This window comes from Wyeomyia smithii, chromosome 3 (assembly GCF_029784165.1).
Source record: "Wyeomyia smithii strain HCP4-BCI-WySm-NY-G18 chromosome 3, ASM2978416v1, whole genome shotgun sequence".
In the NCBI taxonomy this organism is placed as follows: Eukaryota; Metazoa; Arthropoda; class Insecta; order Diptera; family Culicidae; genus Wyeomyia; species Wyeomyia smithii.
Genome location: NC_073696.1, coordinates 228,984,264 through 228,996,093, shown reverse-complemented (window position 1 = coordinate 228,996,093; position 11,830 = coordinate 228,984,264). Strand labels below are relative to the sequence as shown.

At 38.3% G+C, this 11,830-nt stretch overlaps 1 non-coding gene across 1 annotated transcript; it reads left to right on the top strand.

Moving 5' to 3' along the window:
* Positions 1–9,391: 9,391 nt before the first annotated feature.
* Positions 9,392–9,463, top strand: Trnaa-ugc (transfer RNA alanine (anticodon UGC)). Its single transcript has one exon. It is a non-coding gene; the product is annotated as a tRNA-Ala (tRNA).
* Positions 9,464–11,830: the final 2,367 nt, after the last annotated feature.

The window sequence follows — 11,830 nt, the reverse complement described above, 5'->3', positions numbered from 1 at the left end:
TAATTTTGATCACTTCAAATGAAGACTGCACCATTTTTCTTTACAGAAAAGTATAGGTTGTAGTATGTTCCATTACAAGTTTTAGAGGCATAGCTCGAAAAGTTGAAATTTTATCAAGACTTGATGAAATTTTAACTTTTCTAAAAATTATTTCACCCCTTAATGGCCGAGTTTTTTACAAATTTGAAAAAACAAAAATTAAGAGGGATTTTTTATATCACACATGAAAAACATTGAAGACATTGTGCACCTAGTGGCCTGGTTTTAGCGAGAATTGCTCATGTACACTTTTTGAATAGTTTTCATCACTATTACGCTCTCGATGTTTTTGGGTTTGAAATAAATTGTACAAAACACTCAGATTTTAGAGCTTCGAATACGGTAGAAGCTTTTTATAATGATATTTTCCTAGCCTCCATTAAAATGTGATTCGAGATCCAATACCTTATTTTAACCTATCTTTTTATGTTTATGAAGCGCGGCAGTTGGTTTCAGTGGAACTGACATTTGGACATTTTAGACATTTTAAACAACTATACTTATTATACGAATTTTAAAATTTTGCAGTCCTAGATTTCAGCTTTGTGAATTCTGTGATCTTCGTGTTTTCGGACATTGAAAGTTTGTGTCAGTATTTTTGAATTTCCGGTTGTGTAAATTCTAGAATTAGAAATATTTCTTTTGGGTTTTAACTATATTGATAACCACCTCTATTGGTAGAACTTATGATTTTCTTGTGGCAGGGTGAGAATTTTTTATTGTTCGCCACCTTTCTAAGCCTTAAGTTATTTCACAATTTGGAATTTCCTTACAGCTAAAATACGAAATATCTGCCCCAGGCCCCCAGCACCTAAATTCTACACAGAAGGACGCTGCGGTATACACTGCTGAGATCTATTCGATAAAATTCGAAGAGAAAAGATGTGTGACGGGCGGCTGAATTTACTTTTTTTTAGTTTCGAGATGCAAAGCAAACAACGCAATACGCTATCCTACCTAGATTTTTCCTTCATTTAATATTTACTTAAGAGACACACAGTAAAAGCATTGCAGTGAGCTCTGCTGTGTAGTTATTGAGTGTATTGTCCTTTCGTGAGAGAAAGATCACACCAGTTCGTTATCTCTCTGGCGAAATATTTCAGATTCCATAGCGGTGTTTTTTGCGACCTTCTCAGATACACACGATTTTCTGCTCGCTTCAAGCAAGTGCGTCGCTTTGCTCACCAGTGTGAAGGTAGTTGTTTGCGCAGTGAAAGATAATCTCCTACACGGTAGTGTTTCTCCGAGGTGAAAAGACAAGCTTGAGAACTTGGTATCCCAAATATTTTTAATGTTCAGGTTCGGCGACTATTTTTTTTTCGGTATTTGAAATTTTCGAAAGCTTAACATCTTAAAATTGGACTTCAGGCTTAAAGAATTTTAGGATTTTTATTTCTAAGATTTCTTATCTTAGTTTCTAAGATTTTTATGATTTATATGTGTGGTGGTTTTTAGGAATAAAAAATTGAACAACTTGAAAACAAAAGAATTTAAAAATTTGATATTTGAGATTTCTTCTTTCCGGTTTTTCGAATTCAGATTGTTAGGATTTAAAGATATTTTCGTCCAAGGATTAACGACTCCAATTTAGTTTAGGATTCGAGTTTCGAATTTTGACATTATAAAATTTTAGAATATTATGAATGATCAGATTATCAGTTATCATTTAGCCAGATCAGTTATCAGATTGCTGATCTGAAAATTTATCATATTTTTTATTTGATCCTAAACATTGTTCCGTCATTTACCTTGGTGACACAACCCTCACTTTCCGTCGCAGTCGTGGAGATGCAGAGGTAAACTCGGTCTCTGATAAAAACGACTGTTCCTCCTACTATCTTACCCTAACGACCGTTAAAACGTAGCCGGTGCCGTTATGATCGATAACACAAAGCGGAAGCTACTGAATTGTTGTACACTGGAGATGGCTAACTAATCCCAAGTAGCCGTATACACGGTTTTTTGTGCAACTTCACTAGCTCAGTTTCATCACAGAGGAGCAACTACGAAATGTGCGGACCTCAAACTTAAGCTAAATTGTTTAGGATAAAATGATTAAATGATCATTTTTTTCTAAATGTTTTGGATTAAGAATTAGGAGTTCTGAAATTTTGTGTTTCTGCTTCACATCAGAGATGCAGGTTTCCAATATTTTTGATTGTAGTTTGGATCTTAAGCTATTGGGGCTTTGTTTTTTTTTACGAGGATTTCCGTAGTTACACAGTGTTCTCTACGCGGATTGCTAAATTGATCTTTTTTTTGTTTTGCGCCTTTAGTAACGCGGACGGCTTTAGTGTTTATTAATGTTTTAAGATTGTTGAACAAAAAATCGTAATACAGCTTTTGAGCACGTGTTTTAGTCGTAAAATTCTGCTTATCATTGAAATTCTGCAGTGGGGACTTTCTTGACTTTGTAGGACTGTAAACCGGGACGCTTCTTTGATTTCTGAACGAGTCCTGACATGCCTACTTTACGAGCCACTGCACACTGGGCGATTTTTCAGTGTAACTGTGGATTCCGGGGTTTTTCAACAAATAATCGCCGCTAGACTGGCAACCTGAAATAAAGCATTTCTTATGTAAAATTGGTCATCAAATCGATTGGTGATGGTTGCATTTTTGGTAGGGCACAGGAAATGGTCTATTTTGCCCCTTTTCACGCTATTTTTGCATATTTTTGGAAATATAGACCCTTTCCCATGCCCTGCACAGAATGAAAATATCATCAATCGATTTATTGACCAATTTTACATAAGAAATGCTATATTTCAGGTTGCCAGCCAGGCGGCTTCTAATTAGTGGGAATTTGGGTTTATTTTTTCCCAGTGTGCACCGGCAGAGTCGGTAGAAAGGTTCGGATTCCTCTCCGAAGTCTCCTTATCCTTTTTGTACCTAGACCTATCCGCACGACCAATATTTTCTTTACTTCTTGGTTTGTTTTCTACACTCAAATGTTCAGAAAAACTTTTCAACACATCGGCTGTGGTTTTGGACAAATCAAGCTTTTTTGCGAGTTCACGTATCGACAGGTTAAGATTTTCGGTACGACAGTATAACATCCATTTGCGCACGGCTTTTTCGTTCGTCGACATTTTAAGCACAGTTTACGAAATGTCAAAACAACTCAAAATAGGCAAAAGTATAGACCGCCAGCTATGTTTGAGTGGAAGAGTCGCTCATTGCTTGAATATTGCAAGAGTTACATTTATTTGAAGGTGTCCGGGTAATTGCGGACACAAACCTTTTTCCTCTTTCTTTCCTCCATGTTATATTTCAAGAATATATTCTATGTTCCTTTTTAATATCTGGGCCCAAATTTTTAAAATTGCATAGAGGGTAAAAACAATCTGTGCTGTTTGAACCTGAATCTGTTAGGCAACCTTTTCATTTCAGTACAAAACTGTGAAATTCTGTATGCGTTGAGAGTATCTCACCGAAAAGTGGTATTGGTATTGGTAAACGCTTTGTAAATAAGACATTCGTTCTTCCCAGGTTACAAGAAGGACGCCAACAACATTACCAAATTAATTACATCCACTTTGCATCTGCATGAATCACAGTATCCACATCATGTGACAAAATTTAGTCGGTGTTACTAAACCAACGCTCGGTTAGTAACAGGTAACCACAAGCGCGAACAGCCTTGGTCATTGCTCCAGCGAAAGGTTCGCTTCCCGTGATCGGTGACCCCGTAAGTGACGGCAACCAGTAGTGAAACAGCCGGGTTACACACCTGATGAGACGAACGACGACAGTCACCGTACATGCCGGTGGCCGTGAAAAGGTCGTTCATTGTCCCAATTTCGCTACGACCATATCGCCTGCAGCTGCCGTGGTCATAGAGGCAAGCGTGTAAGCGTGTGTGCAGGGCCGGCCGCTTGCTTGTTGTGCCTCTCTGTGCGTGCTCACTAGCTGAGACAACGCCAGCGTCGTCAGCGAACTATTCCTACCGTGGATTGGTGGATCGCCATTCCATTCGCCGTAGGTCAAGGCAGTGAGCTCTCACGATACAACACAACACACACCACTTCAATCGGCAGCCAGTCCGTCATCATCAGTCAGCCGGATTTAAATTCCTTTCCTTTCTGCTGCAGCAGCAGCAGCGCTGTCGCTTCGATGGCTTTCGAGGTGGACAAAAAACAATACCATTCTCCGTCCGGCTTGTGAGCAAAAAAAAAAGTAGTAGCGAAGAAAAATAATTACGTAAAGTAACGTCTTCACCAACTTGCATTATTGCGCGCTCTGTTCGGCGTTTGAGCTGGGAGAGCTCGAAAACCTTCACACAGCCAACCGGAATGGAACGAAATAGCAGTAGCAAGCAGTAGCAGAGCCGCGGACGAACAAAAGAATAGATTAAGATGCGTTTGGACTGACTGAGGAGCGGCGGTCGTCATGCAGCAGCCGTCAGCCCGGTCATGGCTTGAAGAAGTGTACGACGGAATGATAATGACGGTCTGGGGAGAAATTTTCACTGAAACGTCGATTACACGCTACTTGGTGTGGTACACACAAGTTAGCAAGGGGGATATTAGCCGAATATTTATCTGCCACAGAGATTTCAAATATTTCTTCAATATTTAATGTTAATCGAGTTAAAAGATTTTTTAAATGGCAAAAAACAAGTTATTTTATATTTGCTCTCATGACATTTTGTTTGTTGGAGGTCACCAGCTTGCTTAATTTCGGTCAGTTTTACACCCCCTACTCCTGAGTGATCGTACCTAGTTTTTTAGGCCAATTCCAGTATATTCCACCTGTAACGTCTGTTTTTCTCACCTTACTGATCAAGGACTTTCGACTACAGCCACAGAAAACCAGCTTGTGATGAAATGTCAGCATAATTTTACAATTAAACCTATTCACAGACATTAATTTATGCACTGACTCTAGAATCGAGGCAATAATTAGTGTATTTTACATTTATTACATATCTAAATATTTGATACCGAATTTCAGTGAAATTTAAACACATATATAACTTTAAAATATTTCAAAAATGGAAGTGTAAAAAAGAGTTTTTTCTGGCAAGATTTGTTTGAAAGAACAGTTGAAATTTAAAACGAGCATTAATATTAGTTAAGCAAAAATAAATAAATAAAATTCATGAAGCTTTTATTTTCCGAGCTGCTATTCTCCAATTAGTTTCAGAACAATAGTAAACACAGATTTAGCCCTTGAGCTCGAACTGGAAAAAATGGAAGATTATAGCTTTTTACCCATTCTTGTGAACTTTGGTGTCCCTGGCAAAGATAACTTTTCCGGAGACTTCAATGAGTTCCCCCGTAAGCAAACGTAGAAGCGACTAAACCGGCGAGCAATGACTCTGCGGCCTTTTGATGAACTTCTGCATTCACTAGGGGCACCAAAATTCACAGGAATGGTTAAAAAGCTATAAATTATTTAGGAAAACATTTTTGAGCTGTGGGGTAACTTTTTTTTTCTCTTTTGTCGATATTTATATTTTTGTCGCTCAGTGGTCAACACGGTTTTTGCCCTAGTGCTTTTGATACCCCTAACCGCCTCGGAAGTGCATCAAGTTTTCAGAGGCATCATTCAAATTTCCTGTAAGCAAATGGACGAATTCGGCGAGCGATTACTATGTGGCCTCCTACGGGAACCAAAATTCACAGAATTAAACACAGAAATTAAAAAGCTATAATTCTCTACGCTTCTCTACATCATTTCGATTACGGACATATCCATATGTAGTAGTATTCGGTTATTTTCGGCTGTTTCCCAGAAGTTGTCATTTTTCAATTCAAACTGTTGTCTAAGGTCTATTTATTGCTCCTTGCATCATTCTGGATCCGGTGATACTCATATTGGGCGGTATTTGGTCTTTTGCCACTGTTTTTTAGAAACCGTAAGTCGCCATCTTGGATTTCAAAATGGCATTAGGAGACAATTTTTGGCCTCTGAGCGTCAATCCGGTTGAAGAAACACTCATATTGGGTGGTATTTGGTCACTTTAAGCTGTTTTCCGGACACCGGAAGTCGCCACCTTACAATTTAAAATGTTGTCTGAGGTCGTTTTGTGACTTCAGTGCATCATAACAATTCCGGAAATACCCATGTTGGGTGGTATTTGGTCATTTGCCGCTATTTTTCAGAAACGGGAAGTCGCCATCTTGGATTTCGAAATGGTATTTGGAGACATGCCATGGAAGGGTGTCGAAACATTATGGACATGTTTGTTACACCTAAAACATGCACCTGCCAAATATGGTTATATTCGCTTGATTGGTTCTCGAGCTGTGCGTAATTTGAGTTTCATTTGTATGGGTCCCCTCCCTTATAGAAGAGAGTGGGGTGTCAAACCATTATGGATATATTTGTAAGCCCTAAAAACAATCACCTGCCAAATTTGGTTCCATTTAGTTGGTAAGTTGGATAAGCAGAAATTTGTGTTTCATTTGTTATGAACCCCTCCCTCACAGAAGAGGGAGGGGAGTCGAACCACTAAGGACATACTTGTTACCTCTAAAAACATTCACATACCAAATTTGGTTGTATTTGGTTGATTGGTTCTCGAGCTGTGCGAAATTCATGTTTCATTTGTATGGGACCCCTCCCTTGTAGAAGAGAAAGGGGTGTCAAACCATTATGGATATATTTGTTACCCCTAAAAACATTCACCTACCAAATTTGGTTCTTTTTACTTGGTTAGTTCTCGAGATGTGCAGAAATTTGTGTTTCATTTGTATGGGACCCCTCCCTTTCAGAAGAGGGAAGGGTGTCGAATCAACATGGACATATTTGCTACTCCTAAAAACATCCACATGCCAAATTTGGTTTCATTTGCTTGGTTAGTTTTCGAGATGTGCAGAAATTTGTGTTTCATTTGTATGGGACTCCTGCAGAAGAGGGAGGGGTCTCGAACTATCTTAGTCACCTTTCCTGGCCCCTAAAACCCCTATATACAAAATTTCTCGCCGATCCGTTCGGTAGTTTTCAAGCCTATATGAATCAGACAGACAGACAGACAGAGCTGCATTTTTATATGTTTAGATAGTTTCTGATGTTTCAACACCAGTAAGTCTTTGTAACTCGAGTCGAGTTGAAAATTGTCGAGCCATGTTGTAACGCAAATTTCGACCTTTGATTGGTCCTTTAATGCTTGCTTTGCCTAACACGGACGACAGAATTTAATACATAGTCAACCGGAAAGGCAGTTTCTCGGCTATATTAGAGCCTGTTTCTGCTCAAACCAATCATTTTACTATTGGATGGTGGGAAGGGTGGTCCCAACTTAGTAGTAGCTAGTAGCATGATTCCAATAAATCATTATCTCCCAGACAAACAGACGTGCCTTTTCGAAGAAAAATCCTGAAAAATCTTAGTCTTTACTTGAAACATTACACCCATTCACCACCGTGTGAGCTTAATGCTTACTAACTTATCCTATTAAATATTTTCTGTCTTTGTCTTGCGGATTCTAAAAGTAATGAATACAAATTTACTTTGTAAGCAAATTAAAAACTAAAGCAAAATAAGTTGTAAACTAATAATAAATCAAATATTTCTAGTTTGAGCTGATCATTCAAATAGACTGCTTAGAAATTACTTTATGAATCCGCAACACTATGCTAATAGATGTGTACGCTTGCTTAAAGCAATACCAGCTGAATTTTTGCACAAAAAATAATCCTTATTTTTCGAAGAAATCTTCATCACGTCTGTTTGTCTGCGATTATGTTATCGGATGATGGGACACAGACGGCACTTCCTCCGGTGAAGCTTGGACTTATTTTGGCAACAACACAAGCTTTCTGGATCCTGGCAATCAAAATTTGCCGACCGTTTAATTTTCAGCGTGAAAACAGCTTTCCACTCTGTTGTCAGATTACTTTAATCACCCTTTTCGGGATAACACAGAGATGCGATCAGTATAATCTCGAATTTCAAAACTGAACAACAATTGCCCTTTTAAGGACCAAACAAATGAATGATCGAAAATATATTTTCTCGTTTTGCGCTAGAATTAAAAGTGTATTATTATTTTAATCTGCATGCACTCTGACTGTTAAAACTGTGACTGTGTTGTTTATGCCGCATAGTGTTTTTCCGTTCCTATTTAGTGGTGCCGTGATCAATCCCTCTTGCAAAAGATTTGACATGACATCTGAAGTCGATTTGCGAGCATTTTACAACTCAATATGTTGACTTTCGGTTCCTGGAAAATTATGGGTATTTTCGAAGCCGAGAGAACGGCGCCGTTTTGAATTCCAAAGTGGCAACCTCTGATCTGGATAACAGTCATTAATGACCAAATACCACGTTATAGGAGTATTTCCAGATTCGGGATGATATTCATTGGCCGTAAATCGATCCTTGTTGCCCCTTTGAACCTTTTTAGGGCCACCCTAATATTTTCACAGAGTTATTCTTTTAGTGTTGGATCTAAATTTTGTCACATTGATATGAGATAGGCTATCGTAATTGTAGCGTCTACCATTCAAAGAATTGTTCTGTCACTTGCGGTCACTCTCGAATGCACCAATGCAAATATTGTAACAAACAGCTTTATGTAGTTCTGCATCAACTTTGCGGTGGTGGCTTTTCACACAACCCTCGTGATTTTTTGATGCCAAATATCTTGAAAATGCATGAAACATAGCGATCTGGTGATATCTAAAAAAAATGTAGTTTTGTAGTGCTTCCGGTTTCAACAATGAATTCCAAACGAAAATTTTCTTATGTTCTATGAAAATACTAACCAAATACGTTAGTGTTGTTTTTCTCTAATGCGATTTTTTTTTGAATGGATAAAATAGTATTTAATGGTAATAATGAAACACGTCAAGCTATCCAATATTTAAGCCTCTGACCATCCACCCTCATTTACCGAAAAGGCCATGATTAGCAGGGTTGGCAAACTCAACAGTTATCGGCACACTGATTTGTAAATTGAACCCAAACTTGCCTCTAGATGCAAAAACGGCGATACTCTTTTTAAAGGCTGTAAATATAAGCATTAATTTAGAATTCGGAACCATATATTTGTTTTTATATTAAGATCGAAGTTATTTATTTTGAAGCGTACTTCAATACGAGATTCATACTAGTTATTAACACATGCCAAATAGGGTAAGGACCCCACAATTCGCCCTGACCCCACAATTCGCCCACCTACTAATCAACTAATTGTTTACGGGGTTTGTTATTGAATTATGAAACACAACAATTGAACAATAAAAAAATATGTGGGCGAAACGTGGGTACCTGGATGAAGTGGGCGAATTCTGGGGTCGTTACCCTTTGGTTGATTTTGAACACTTCATTTTGTCTCATTTCATTTCTACATGATTTAAAGATATCCTCATGATGTAAGTAATAGAAACTCCATATCCAAGGGGATATAGCTCAGTGGTAGAGCGTTCGCTTTGCATGTGAAAGGCCCCGGGTTCGATCCCCGGTATCTCCAATTCTTTTTGCTATACCGGAGTGCTTGTCTATTTCCATTATTCGATCAAACTTCCTTCGATTTGTTGTAACGCCAATAATACCCAAACAAAGCTAGTCTAGCTAATCTGTCTACTATTTGCGCTTATCAGTCAACCTTGAACTGCTCATTTTCTCTCACCTCTCGGTCTTTCTCTCTCTCTGTCACTGTCCAGTCGAGAGCTTTGTCTGAATGGAACGCGGGGTAATGTTTTGCCGGGGCCAAAGCCCACCTGCAAACTTGTACACACGCACCGCACCTGGACGCGTGTGCCAACTAAACAAGTCAGGATAAAACAACGTCGAAGCTGGGGCTTGATTGTGGACAGGTGCTACCTACTGCAACTGCACTGCAGCGCGCGTTGCACACTTAGCGATATATAGACGAACAAAGCCGAGACTCCGCATGTTATGTTCCGTGCTTCATTGCGGTTTCGTTGTTTATTAATTCGCTAATAACGGATAATGAGGAACGTGTGTTGCGTGGTTTGGCTTTGTGTGTGTCTGGCTGGTGTCACCAAAGTGTCAACGCGCCTGATAGTTGTGAAATGGAAGCTGACAGCAGCGGTGGGGAAAAGTTACTTATCAAATTGGCCGAAGAGGCGAATGCCGTTTACTGGCCCAAACATTGAAAGATTGGAATCGTCTTATTCAGTATTTAACTGAAAAGATGTATAAATTTTTTACATATGATACGAAGAGCGCCAGCCGTTCAAGGTCGTATTGAAAGGTCTCACCAACGATCAAACCGTTGATGAGATCAAAATTACTTTGACAGAATTACTTGGTATAGCCCCTACCCAAGTAATTCTGATGAAACAAAAATCACGAGGCGAAAACAGTCAGCGAACTGGAATTTCCCTTGTAAATTATTTAATTCATTTAAACCGCAGTGAGGTTAATAACTTGAATTTTTTTGAAAAAGCACATGCTCTATATAACGTGCGTGTAAAATGGGAATTATATCGAAAGTTTGGCGGAGGTGAAAAGCATATTACCCAATGCCGTGTTTGCCAACGTTATGGCCATGGTTCAAAGTTTTGTAACATGGACCAAAAATGCCTCATTTGTGGAGACTCTTCTCACAAAAAGGACACATGTCCTGTGAAAGAGAGTAAAAATTTTCGCTGTGCGAGTTGTAACAGCAACCATATGTCGAATTTTTATCAATGCCCAGCCCGTTTAACAATTGTTAAGGCAAGGCAAGGTAAACAAAATTCTCCAAGCGTACCAGTGACGCATAGTTTACCTACTCCTTTGCATACCCGTTTAACTTATGCACAGGTTACAGGTAGTTCGAACATTATACCGCCTAGTGTTGGTAGTTAAAAAAAGGACCGTTAAAATGGGTTACTCCAGCTAATATTGCTGCTGAAAATATTTTTCTAACTGCCTGGGGCCTATTACGGCAGGTAAACTTTCTTTTTTGCAACAGGCAATGTTCGATCTTATAAACGCCATGTTACAGGCAAAATCAATGTTTGAAGCCATTCAAATAGGCACATATTTTACTATTAAAATTGTTTCTAATTTAAAATTTAGCAATGATTTTAAATAAAACAATTAAAATATTAAATTGGAATGCTCGCTCATTGAAGGCCAATGAGAATGAGCTTTTTAATTTTTTAACAGTAAATAATGTGCATATTGCAATTGTTACTGAAACATTTTTGAAACCTAACATAAAATTAAAATATGATCCCAATTACGTGGTTCATAGATATGATAGGATTCAGGGTTCCGGCGGTGGAGTTGCAATTGTTATTCATCGCCGAATCAAACATCGTGCTCTTCCCCATCTTGAGACGGAAGTTATTGAAACTTTGGGAATTGAAGTTCAAACTGAACTTGGGATTTTATTTACTGCCGCAGCATATTTACCATTTCAATGCACACGCGAGCACAAAAATTATTTTAAAGGTGATTTACAAAAACTCACCAGAAATCGTTTTAACGCCAAACATCGTTCATGGAATAATTCTCAAAGTAATTCCAATGGCAAAATTTTATTCAATGATTGTTCTTCAGGATACTATTCTATTTTGTCTCCGAATAGTCCTACATGCTTTTCTTTTGTAAGAAACCCTTCAACAATTGATTTGGTGCTTACAGATCAAAGTCATGTATGTAGTGATTTGATCACACATGCTGACTTTGATTCTGACCATCTTCCAATAACTTTTTCTTTATCACATGAATCAGTTTTAAACCCTATGAGCTCTGTTTTTAATTATAACAAGGCTAATTGGGAAAGATACAAAACTCATATTGAGAGAAATTTCAATAATGAGCTTGATGTGCAAAACGAAGTGAATATTGATTCCGCTTTGGAAGCATTAAAATGTGCAAT